Consider the following 7,996-nt stretch of genomic DNA (forward strand, 5'->3'; position numbering starts at 1 on the left):
TGGAGAGCTGAGTGCATGCATTATGAAGAGCCCACATTCTCCACATTCCCCTCCCTTCTTCATGTCTCAGTATTTTAAATTATACTCGAGACACATTATCTTCACACATTTAAGATGTTTTTCACAGACAGCCACAACTCAATAATCAGCTAGGCCAATTGCCACGTGCCCTGCCCAAATTGTTGGCTTCTCAAATATGCATAGGCCTACACACTTGTGATTAGAAACAGTCCACAGCTACTGTATTTACATTATTTTTTAAATAACCTAATGATCCTTTGTGGCTAAGCCAAGCTCTCTGGTAAAATATTTTTAATGATTTAATTTAGACAGGAGTAATTATATAATTTTGTCAAAACATCAATTTACTTTAGCAGGAAGCAAGCATCCAAACTGTGCACCCGCCAATGTTCCTTTAATTTGCAAGTGGCTGAAATTAGAGATTTGTATATAATGACAAGATGCTCATGTCTCCACCCTAACAATGCCAGTCATTGTCCCGAAGGCGGGAATGCAGGCGACAAGCTTAGGTCTGCATATTATGCCCATAGAAACACATTGGGCTTATTCAGGACAGATTTTGGTGAGAGTGAGCCCTCGCGCATTGCCACTTCCCCTCTGCTGAAACTAGCGAGTGACCATGTTTCTGATGCCATCTCGCCAGAAAAAGTATGACATGCCATACTTTTTGTCCAGACTGTTTGGCTCGCTCGGATGCTTTATCTGAGATTGATGCGTCTTTATGTCGGTGCGCGTCTCGGTCAACAAAATTATCAATATTTCAATATTTTTTGGGAGACTGGCAAGGAGGTAAGGTAGGGCAGGCCCCCTAGGGCCCGCCCATAACGCTAGCCCTGCTACCTGCAGTTATTTTTTTTTAGAAAACCAAAAATGCCCATAAGGCACGTTGACCTTTTCACAAACAACAACACCTCTGGAAATCGGTTTGCCAGACAGTTTCTTTTAGAGAATTTGCTAATAAGTATCCTACACAACTACTGTATATAAAAGAAGGCAAGAACGTCATGTAACAACGTAGGCCTAATTCCCAAGGTTTCTCTCTAGAGTTTGTTGTTGTATTGATTAGGATTTAATCACAGAAAGAAAGGCTGCCATTCATGGCTCCTAAAAACAGATCCATCTTTGACTCTTTTCAATGGGCTGAATGCAAAAGCCTTCCATTTCGGGTAACTGACTGAAACTCTGGGTTGTCAGCACATAATTTGTAATGTGGATACAAATGTCTGCTTTACAACTGCATTGTTATGCAAACTGCAGGTCATTTTCTGATATTTGCTCTGTCTTGGTAGTGTAGATATGACGAGGTAGATACAGTTTGTATTTGTGGTAATGACTTTGGGTTGAACAATGGCCCTGGGCATGTTGGATAAATTGCCATTTGAATACCCCTGCAGTATACACACTAACCCTTTATGCATTTATTATTTAGGTAGTTATGCAACATAATGGCTAATAAGTCAAGGGGTATGAATACTTTCTGAAGGCACGGTACAAGGAGTACCAGTACAGAGTCAATGTGCAGGTGTATGAGGAAATTGAGGTAATACAGTATGTACATGTAGGTAAGGGTGAAAGTAACTCGGCAATCAGGATAGATAATAAACAGAGTAGCAGCAGCATGTGAAAACTGTGAAAGAGTGAGCAAGAATGTGAATAGTGTGACAGAGTGTGAAAGTCTGTCTGTGTGAGTGTGTGTATGTTAGCTTATTTAGCTAAGCTTGACTGTTTTCCTTTATTTACTGTATTTGACATATGAACTTACATGCAGATGCCTCCCTATGCAGTAGACTGTATCATTACTGTTATGATTATTTGTTACTTTCTTTGCACTGACTCTCTTGTACTTGCTCTATGCATACTCACTAGACTCTACCCACACACGCACACATACTAAACTGACACTCCAACACACAATCACACGCTCACACACACACACATGCATATTGACGACGCACACACACACACTCACATATAGACACATTCTTCACACTCTTTCACAGTCTTCACAAGCGACTGTTACTCTGTTTATTATCTATCCTGATTGCCTAGTCACTTTTACCCTTATCTACGAGTACATACTGTATTACCGCATTTACCTCAACTACCTCTTACACCTGCACATTGACTCAGTACTGGTACTTCTTGTACAGTACCTTCAGAAAGTATTCATACCCCTTGACTTATTCCACATTTTGTTGTGTTACAGCTGAAATTAAAAATGGATTAAATATATTATTTGTGTCACCCATCTACACACAATGACTGAACAAAAACATGTTTTTTGAATTGTTTGCTAATTTATTGAAAGTGAAATACAGAAATATCTAATTTACATAAGTATTCACACCCCTGAATCAATACATGTTGGAATCCCCTTTGCCAGCGATTACAGCTGTGAGTCTTTCTTTCTCTAGGTTCTTTCTTGTACAATATTTACACATTATTCATAAAAAAAATCTTCAAGCTCCGTCAAGTTGTTTGGTTGATCATTGCTAAACAGCCATTTTCAAGTTGTGCCATAGATTTTCTAGACGATTTAAGTCAAAACTGTAACTAGGCCACCCAGAAACATTCAATGTCGTCTTGGTCTTGGCCATTTGTTTCAGGGTATTGTCCTGCTAAAAGGTGAATTTGTCTTCCAGTGTCTTTTGGAAAGCAGACTGAACCAGGTCTCCCTCTAGGATTTTGCCTGCACTTAGCTCTATTCCATTTATTTTTATCCTAAACAATCTCACTAGTCCTTGCCAATGACAGACATACAGCCATCACCATGCTTGAAAATATGAAAAGTGGCACTCAGTGATGTGTTGTGTTGGATTTTCCCCAAACATAACGCTTTGCCTTCAGGACATAAAGTCAATTTCATTGCCACATTTTTTGCAGTTATACTTTAGTGCCTTATTCCAAACAGGATGCATCTTTTCACTCTGTCGTTTAGGTTTGTATTGTAAAGTAACTACAATGTTTTTGATCCATCCTAAATTGTCTCCTATCACAGCCAATGAACTCTTTAACTGCTTTAATGTAACCATTGGTCTAATGATGAAATCTCTGAGCAGTTTCCTTCTTCTCCGGCAACTGAGTTACAGTAGGAAGGACGCCTGTATTTTTGAAGTGACTGGGTGTATTGATACAATATTCACACCATGCTCAAAAAGATATTTAATGTCTACTTTAAAAAAAATGTTTACCCATCTACCAATAGGTGCTCTTCATTGCGAGGCATTGGAAAACCTCCCTGGTTTTTGTGGTTGAATCTGTGTTTGAAATTCACTGCTTGATTGAGGGACCTTACAGCTAATTGTATGTGTTGGGTACAGAGATGAGGTAGTCATACAAAATTTTGGTTAAACACTATTGTTGCACATAAGGAAAGTCCATGCAATTTATTATGTGATTTGTTTACTCCTGAAGTTATTTAGTCTTGCCATGACAGAGGGGTTGAATAGTTATTGAATCAAGACATTTCAGATGTTCATTTTTTGGTCATTTGTCAAATAAAATCTAAAAACATAATTTCACTTTGAAATGATGGGGTCTGTGTGTAGGCCAGTAACACAACATCTTAATTTAATCCATTTTAAATTAAGGCTGTAAAAAAACTAAATGTGGAATAAGTCCTGGGGTGTGTACTTTCTGAAGGTACTGTATATATTTTTTGCAAATATCTTAATTTACTTTTTAACTCTGCATTGTTGGGAACGGTCTCGTAAGTATGCGCTTCATGGTAAAGTCTACACCTGTTGTATTTGGTGCATGTGACCATTAACATTTGAAATGTAAACTTACAGTACATGTAAAAACATACACCTGCCATTGCTTCCCTGTGTGTGCCTCAGTGTATTAGGGACTGACTGTCCGGTCCTCCCTCGTTCCAGGAGAGTAGAGGAGAGTCACTTACGGTTCTATCGACTCTCCCCAGCTTGTATTTTGTCATTGTCATGTACCTGCAGCCTTGCTTGACCACCCACAGCTCACAGAGCATACCTGTTGTCCCTGATGAGGGGGAGATTAGAAGCACAGGCTGACGGGTTCTCCCTGCTGCGCAATAGGCTGAGCATCTGTTTACAACATTAACCACTGTTTTTCTAACTCATGGTTCCCCCATGCTTAATATTACCTTATCTGGGTGGAACAGACCCTGGTCTTGACCGCTGACCTTTCACACTGACTCAAAATGCATGGAAATCTGCAGTTGTTTTGGGTGAACTGAACACAATAATATTTCTTGTGTTGCTTTTTTATTTTATAATTGGAGAACAATTAACTTTCTGAGAACAATAGCAATATTGTCATGTTTCGTTTAAAAAGAGCTTTACTCAGTAAATCAGGGTTTGAAAGATTCTGGAAATTGAAATTCTAAAGCTTTTGTTTCCTACTGTATGATATTCTGGCTAATGGCAAATATTGTAATATGAATAACCAGCATGGTCTAGACTAGACATAGTAACATAGTAAATGTAAATCCGTTATACTTAAATTAGTATGATAAGTTATATTTGGTATGGTTACATGATTGGTCAGGGTAGATGGGTGGGTGTATAATGCAAAGGTCTAGCAACCCAAAAGTTGCAAGTTCAAATCTCATCACAAACAACTTTAGCATTTTAGCAAAATTAGCAACTCTTTAACTAACCTTAACCCTCTTAGTTAACTCTTCCCCTAACCCTAACCTTCTTAGCTAACCCTACACCTGCCCTAACTCTAAATTTAACCCGTTAACCTAACTCCTAAACTGAACCATAACCCCTAAGCCTAACCCTTAGCCTAGCTAACGTTAACCAGCTAGCTAATGTTAGCCACCTAGCAACCTAGCTAGAATTCATAGCATATAATAGTTATGCGAATTATTGACACATTGTACGTTTTGTAAATTTGTAACATATAATGTGAATTCTAATTTGTAAGATATCATACTAAATGGAGTGTTGCGGATTTACATACAGGATAATACCAAATACTTTGAGACCAGGTTGGAAAAACACACTGTATCCACATACAACACCATTCTTTTGATAAAGGATGGGCTCTTAGTTCTTGTATTGAATGTTCATTTTATTTTATTATCATAATTGTTTTAATTATTAGGGGGTAGATCAGTTTTAATATTGCAGATAGGTTATGGCTTACATCAGTGTAATTGTCTGCATAATTTCCAATCCCCCATATACAGTTGAAGTCGGAAATGTACATAAAACTCAGTCATTAAAACTCGTTTTTCAACCACTGCACAAATGTCTTGTTACGAAACTATAGTTTTGGCAAGTCGGTTAGGACATCTACTTTGTGCATGACACAAGTCATTTTTCCAACAATTGTTTACAGATTATTTAACTTATAAATCAATGTATCACAATTCCAGTTGGTCAATAGTTTACATACATTAAGTTGACTGTGCCTTTAAACAGCTTGGAAATTCCAGAAAATGATGTCCTGACTTTAGAAGCTTCTGTTAAGCTATCTGACATCATTTGAGTCAATTGGAGGTGTAGCTGTGGATGTATTTCAAGGCCTACCTTCAAACTCAGTGCCTCTGCTTGACATCATGGGAAAATCAAAAGAAATCAGCCAAGACCTCGGAAAACAAATTGTACACTTCCACAAGTCTGGTTCATCCTTGGGAGCAATTTCCAAATGCCTGAAGGTACCACGTTCATCTGTACAAACAATAGTACGCAAGTATAAACATCATGGGACGTCACTAGACATTCAGAACATCCAGGGCTCAGCCCTGAAGACCTAGGGTGACTCCGAGGGGGGGGGATAACGCCCCCTCACCCTAGCAGTTTTTCAGAAACATAACTTAATGTTGCATATCTCACTGCTTTCTTCCATGCTCTGTGTTCTCCTGATGCAAAATAATTAACACTTCTTAATAGTAATTCAATGGATTGTGGTCAGTAAACCCATAGAATATTGTGTCAATAATATATTTTTTAAATCTATTAGCAAGTACTAATTACAAGTGCATAACTATATCGTCATTTTCCATTAAATATTTTTTTTGGGGGAAATAGTATTTATCATTTTGTTGCAATGTTTTCATAAACCATGTCCAATATTTGATTGGCAATAAAAAAGCCTCATGTTGATGTTAGTCACATTACTATAACTAATGTGAGCTAGTCATGCTGCGCGCACTGTGCTGTTCCAAAATATTCCATATGGTGGCAGCATAAACCACAAATGAATTAATGTTTTGCATTAAAAAAAATCTAGTTACAGCTGGATTAGGATTTTAGGCTGCCATTGTTTTGGACTATGTTTGAACAGCATAAATATATTAGCAGTAGGTGTCACACCCTGACCTTAGAAAGCCTTGTTTATTCTCTATTTGGTTAGGTCAGGGTGTGACTTGGGTGGGCAAATCTATGTTTCTATTTCTTTGATGGTGTGGTTCCCAATCAGAGGCAGCTGTCTATCGTTGTCTCTGATTGGGGATCATATATAAGTTGTCCTTTTCAGGCCTCCAGTGCGCCTCCACAGTCCAGTACGTCCTGTGCCTCCTCCCCGCACTCGCCCTGAGGTGCGTGTCTTCAGCCCAGTGCCACCTGTACCGGTCCCACACATCAGGCCTCCAGTGCGCTACCACAGGCCAGAGCTTCCGGCGACAGTTCCCAGTCCAGAGCTTACGGCGACAGTTCCCAGTTCAGAGCTTCGGGTGACGTTTCACAGCCCGGAACCTCCAACGACGGGCCACACTCCGGAGCCTCCAGCGACGGTCCCCAGTCCGGAGCCTCCGGCGACGGTCCCCGGTCCGGAGCCTCTGGCGACGGTCCCCGGTCCGGAGCCTCCGGCGACGGTCCCCGGTCCGGAGCCTCCGGCGACGGTCCCCGATCCGGAGCCTCCGGCGACGGTCCCCGGTCCGGAGCCTCCGGCGAGGATCGGTGGTCTGGTTCCTCCAGCGATGATCTGCGGCCCGGTTCCTCCAGTGAAGGTCCATGCACCAGAGCCGCCACCAAAGCGGAGGGATCTGTGGGTGGAGGTGGGTCTATGTCCCGCACCAGAGCCGCCGCCATGAAGGGATGCCCACCCGGACCCTCCCATTTAGAGTCAGGTTTTGGGGCCGGAGTCCGCACCTCTGGTGGGGGGGTACTGTCATGCCCATGAGGTTTTTATTCTCTATTTTGGTTAGGCCAGGGTGTGACTAGGGTGGGCATTCTAGTATTAGCTACAAAATGTCCTCTGGTCTGATGAAACAAAAATAGAACTGTTTGGCCATAATGACCATTGTTATGTTTGGAGGAGAAAGGGGGAGGTTTGCAAGCTGAAGAACACCATCCCAACCGTGAAGCACAGGGGTGGCAGCATCATGTTGTGGGGGTGCTTTGCTGCAGGAGGGACTGGTGCACTTCACAAAATAGATGGCATCATGAGGCAGGAAAATTATGTGGATATATTGCATCAACATCTCAAGACATGAGTCAGGAAGTTAAAGCTTGGTCGCAAATGGGTCTTCCAAATGGACAGTGACCCCAAGCATACTTCCAAAGTTGTGGCAAAATGGTTTAAGGACACAAAGTCAAGGTATTGGAGTAGCCATCACAAAGCCCTGACCTGAATCCTATAGAACATTTGTGGGCAGAACTGAAAAAGCGTATGCGAGCAAGGAGGCCTACAAACCTGACTCAGTTACACCAGCTCTGTCAGGAGGAATGGGCCAAAATTAACCCAACTTATTGTGGAAGGCTACCCAAAATGTTTGACCCAAGTTAAACAATTTAAATGCAATGCTACCAAATACTAATTGAGTGTATGTGAACTTCTGACCCAATGGAAATGTCATTAAAGAAATAAAAGCTGAACTAAATCATTCCCTCTACTATTATTCTGACACTTCACATTCTTAAAATAAAGTGGTGTTCCTAAGTGACCTATGACAGGGTCTTTACTATGATTAAATGTCAGGAATTGTGAAAAACTGAGTTTAAATGTATTTGGCTAAGGTGTATGCAAACTTCTGACTTCAACTGTA

This window comes from Oncorhynchus mykiss, chromosome 8 (assembly GCF_013265735.2).
Source record: "Oncorhynchus mykiss isolate Arlee chromosome 8, USDA_OmykA_1.1, whole genome shotgun sequence".
Lineage (NCBI taxonomy): Eukaryota > Metazoa > Chordata > Actinopteri > Salmoniformes > Salmonidae > Oncorhynchus > Oncorhynchus mykiss.